At 47.5% G+C, this 5291-nt stretch overlaps 1 pseudogene; it reads left to right on the top strand.

Moving 5' to 3' along the window:
- Nucleotides 1–365: 365 nt before the first annotated feature.
- Nucleotides 366–1341, top strand: LOC110298080 (annotated as a pseudogene).
- The last annotated feature ends 3950 nt before the right edge of the window (nucleotides 1342–5291 follow it).

The following is a 5291-nucleotide window of genomic DNA, read 5'->3' on the forward strand; positions in this document are numbered from 1 at the left end:
CTAGGCAGTCTAGATGTGCTATACATTCCAAGAGCTTTATCTTTAGATAGGAGGTTGTCAGGGCAGATCTGGAGGTGGATGGTAAGTACCTGCTACAAGGAGCTAAAGATAGCCCGAGGCCATTTTGGCTCTGACCTACAGTTTTCCATCTCCAATTCAACATGTTCTCAGCCAAAGGCCAAGCATTACCAGCACCTTTAATGTCCTAGGCTCTGCCTCCCTAGGACCTCAGCTCACAAGGCATTATTCTAGGAACACACCTGTAAAACCAGCAGTTAAAGGGCTGGAGAGAGGCTCTCTGCTCCTCCCTCTTCCAGAGACAGCCTCATCTTCTTGTGCAGTGCCAGCCTCGTTCTGTAGACAAGATGGTGAAGGTCAGTGGGCACCTGGTTACCAGGGCTGCCTACTGCTCTGCACTTGGCAAAGTGAAGATTGTTGCCATCAACAACCCCTTCATTGACCTCAACTACATGTTCAGTGTACCAGTATGACTCCACCCATAGCAAATTCAACAGCACAGTCAAGACTGAGAATGGGAAGTTGTCTCCAACAGGAAGCCCATCACCATCTTCCAGGAGCAAGATCCCGCTAACATCCAATGGGGTAATGCTGGTCCTGAGTATGTTGTGGAGTCTATCGGTGTCTTCACCACAGTGGAAAAGGCCGGGACCCACTTGAAGGGTGGGGTCAACGGGTCATCATCTCTGCCCCTTCTGCCAATGCCCCCATGTTTGTGTGAACCATGAGAAATATGACAACTCACTCAAGATTGTCAGCAATGCATCCTGTACCACTAACTGCTTAGCCCCCTTGGCCAAGGTCATCCATGACAACTTTGGCATTGTGGAAGAACTCATGACCATGGTCTATGCCATCCCTGCCACTCAGAAGACTGTGGATGGTTCCTCTGGAAAGCTGTAACATAATGGCCGTGGGGCTGCCCAAAACATCATGCGTGTATACACTGTTGCTGCCAAGGCTGTGGACAAGGTCATCCAAGAGCTGAACAGGAAGCTCACTGGCATGGCCTTCTGTGTTCCTACCCCCAATGTGTCTATCGTGGATCTGACGTGCAGCCTGGAGAAACCTGCCAAGTATGATGACATCAAGAAGGTGGTGAAGCAGGCATCTGAGGGCCCACTGAAGGGCATCCTGGGCTACACTGAGGACCAGGTTGTTTCCTGCGACTTCAACAGCAACTCCCACTCTTCCACCTTTGATGCCAGGCCTGGCATTGCTCTCAATGACAACTTTGTGAAGCTCATTTCCTGGTATGACAATGAATATGGCTACAGCAATGGAGTCATGGACCTCATGGCCTACATGGCTTCCAAGGAGTAAGAAACCCTGGACCACCTGCCCCAGCAAGGACACTGAGAACAAGAGAGAGGTCCTAAGTTGCTGAGGAGTCCCTGTCCCAATTCAGCCCCCATCACTGAGCATCTCCTTCACAATATCCACCCCAGACCCCCATAATAATAGGAGTGGCTTAGGGAGCCCTCCCTACTCTCTTGAATATCATCAATAAAAGTTCACTGCTCAGAAAAGCACAGGGCAGTGGTGGTGCACTCTTTTAATCCCAGCACTTGAGAGGCAGAGGCAGGTGGATTTCTGAGTTCGAGGTCAACCTGGACTACAGAGTGAGTTCCAGGACAGTCAGGACTAGACAGAGAGAGAAACCCTGTCTTGAACCACCTCCTGCCAAAATAAATAAATAAATAAATAAATAAATAAATAAATAAATAAATAAATAAAAGTTTGAGATGCCTCACTGATTAAGAGCAGTGGCTGCTCTTGTGGAGAACCCAGATTCAAGTCCCAGAAGCAAATAGAGCAGTGGTTCTCCACCTTCCTAATGCTGTGACCCCTTAATACTGTTCCTCGTCTTGTGGTGACCCCAACCATAAAATACCTGCTACCTTGTAACTTTGATTTTGCTGCTGTTATGAATCATGATATAAATATCTGATATGCAAGATATCTGATATGCAACCCCTGTGAAAGAGTCTTTCAAACCCCTAAAAGGATCATGACCCACAAGTTAAGAACCACTGGCATAGACTCATCATGAGAACTCCAGTTTCATGGATCCAACACCCCTTTCTTGTCTCCCTGGGCACCAGGCAAGCACATGATGCAAAAACATAGGTGTAGGTGAAACCAAACTCAGTAAGCTAAAAACAGGAGACCTATCTTGTTTTGTACTGTTTTAGTAGTAGTAGTAGTATGGTCATGTGTGTGTGTGTGTGTGTGTGTGTGTGTGTGTGTGTGTGTGTCTGTGTTGGGGGGATTGCCAGTAATGGGGATGAAATGTGGAGGTCAGAAGACAACTTGGTGCAGTCCACCCTCCCCTACTATACGTGGGTTCTAGAGACTCAAACTCAGGTCAGGAATTATTTTACCAGCCAGATCATCTCGCTGGCCCCGGGGGACCTTTTTCTTCTCTAAATTACAGGGAAAGTAGCTGACATGTTCATTTTGTTTCTTCTGCTTCCTTCAGTCCCTTTTAAAAGTCAACTCCTCTGCCCAGCTCACTGGCATACCTGTTCTATGTTATCATGAAGTGTTGCTTGACTCTAGAATCAAAAATAACAATGCCAGTTAAGATCTATAAACAAGCAGGGTGGTAGTGCTGTGTGCCTTTAATCCCAACACTAGAGGGGCAGATCTCTTGAGTTCAAAGCCAGCCTGGTCTACAGAGTGAATCCAGGCCACCCAGGGTTACAAAGAGAAACTCTCTCTTGAAAAACCAACAAAAAAGCAGCTTTGGAAGAAATGGTTAATTTTAGCTCATAATTCCAGGTTATGGCCTATCATTGCCAGGGAGTCAAAGCGTGAGCTTCTGGCATCTAGTCACACCATATCATGAGGAGAGAGCAATGAGTGTGTGCAGCTAAAGCTCACCTTGATTCCTCTATTCAGATATAGTCTAGGGCTCCTAACCAATAGACTGTGCTTTTCACCTTCAGGCTGGGGCTTCCCACACCAACTAAGGCACTTAAGATAATCCCTCACAGACATCCCCACAAGCCAAACCCCACCTAGCAAATTCCTCACTGAGACTCTGGTCTCAGATGATTATAGAGTGTGTCAAGTTGACAATTAAGATTAACCATTGTGGCTGGAGAGGTGACTCAGAAGAACACTAGACTGTCTTCTAGGATCTGGGTTCAGTGCCCAGGGGCAGCTCGCAGCCACCTGTAACTCCAGTTCCAAAAGATCCAATGCCCTCTTCTAGCCTCCATAAGTATAGAAGAATTTCCCCCAAAATGAATTTAAATAGTAATACAACAAGAAGCCTGTGACTGGGCAGTGGAAAAGGAAGACGGGTGAGGATTTTTAGAGATGGAAGAGAGAGGAGAAGGACGGAAGATGGAGAAAGAGAAAGACAATCCAGATTCTGCATGGCTTTAAAATATCATAAAAGGAAAGGATACTTGAGATAGCGTCTAATCTAGGCGGGCAGCTTGTACCATTATCAATTGGCTCTGAAATTATTGTGTGGGCAACTTGTGAATTGAGAATTTACTGATATATAAATCTGACTGATTAATTAAAAACCTCTAGAGTTTTGATTTACTGGGTTAAGGGAATTTGTGATAACTAGCCTTGGGGGTAGATGGCTGAGAAGGTACAAGGGGCTCTGAGGCAGGCAATCGGAACCTGGGGCTGGCTTAGAGGTGGCAAGACTGGTGGGGACAGAGAGCAGCTGTGTATAGCGTGGGATGGTTACCATTTTTTATTATTTTATATTTTTATAAGCAATACACATGTGATGTGCGTACATGTATACAGACAAAACACCCATGTGCACATAAAATAAAACTTTTTAAGGAAGGGGGCCCTGGAGAAATGGCTCAGCAGTTTAAAAACTTGCTGCTCTTACTGAGGACTCCAGTTTGGTTCCCAGAACCACATCAGATAGATCATGAATCACCTACAACTCTAATCCAAGAGGACCCCGCATTCTCTTTTGGCTTCCAAAGGTACCTGCACCCATACGGCACACGCTTACATAGACATAGACACACCAAAAAGTGATTTAAAAATAAATAAAAAATAAAACTAGCCTTCACAGTAGCCCTCTCTGATAAACAGTGCAGTTTTCCTGTATAAAGAGCCAGAATAATACTGAGGGTTTGCATGGCCACAATGGCCGTGGCCTAATAATTACATAGTGAGGGCCCAGGCAAAAAGAAGATAGGGTGTATGAGCCAAAGGTGGCAGAAGTGACAAATGTGACTTTGACCCAGCTGGGAGAAGTCCCGGGGCATTGGGGAGAAGGGGTTATAAAGAGGATGTTTATTTCTCCATAGTGAAATAAATCAGAGGTGGGAACCTGAAATGAATTCATCCCCTGCTGGCTGTTAGCAGGAGGTCTGCCTCTGACGTGGAGGTAGGAAGGGCAGTTCAGCTCCAAGGAGCCCTCTGAGTGGCTTCCGCCTTTCTGGCAGGAGCCTTGTGCATCAGGCTGTACTGACCGCTCTGTTCTGCCTCCTTCCCTCCTCTAGGAAAACACCCACTTTTCCAGGAATTCACAGTGACGCCTATGCCACACCAAGTTATTTTTAGAAACTGGCGTGATGAAATCTTCAGAATTGTAAACAACATGCACACGCTTTAGGTCCCAAGTGTACTTGTGCAGCGTCCCAGTTGGCTGCAAAGTGAGATTCCCCGGGGAAGGAAAGCAGCGTGTACTTTGATAAAAGTCTGAACTGTACTCGCCAGAGAACTTTCAACACAGGAAGCAGCTCAGGCTCCGAGAGTCAGGCACAGCCGAGCTGGGGCTGGACCGAGCTGGGGCTGGACCGTATCCCCAAGGACCGTCAGGGTGCGCTGGGCTGTGGCCACCGCTGTTGTTTGTCCTTGGTCAGTCGGTGAGGCAATAGCTCCAGGCCTGCTTCACAGAGATTGCAGAAGTGGAGTAACAAGTCAGGTGGCTGGAGACCAACATGCCAACAACTGTCTCAGGACGAAACGTGCCCAACAGCACTCGGTCGTGTAGCCTCTCAGGGCACACGCCCATAGCCATGCCCATAGCCATATCGCCACTTGGTGGTCCTGGCGCGAGGTACAGGGAGGAGACTATCTTAAGGAAGAAAGGGCTTTTATAGGGAGGAAAGGTAGATACAAGGTGGCTGTGAGCCAGAAGATGGCACTAGGCAGTCGCCAGCCCCAGTTGAAAGTGTCTCTTAGCCGGGCGTGGTGGCGCACGCCTTTAATCCCAGCACTCGGGAGGCAGAGGCAGGCGGATTTCTGAGTTCGAGTCCAGCCTGGTCTACAAAGTGAGT

The sequence above is a fragment of the Mus caroli genome, chromosome 7, assembly GCF_900094665.2.
Source record: "Mus caroli chromosome 7, CAROLI_EIJ_v1.1, whole genome shotgun sequence".
Lineage (NCBI taxonomy): Eukaryota > Metazoa > Chordata > Mammalia > Rodentia > Muridae > Mus > Mus caroli.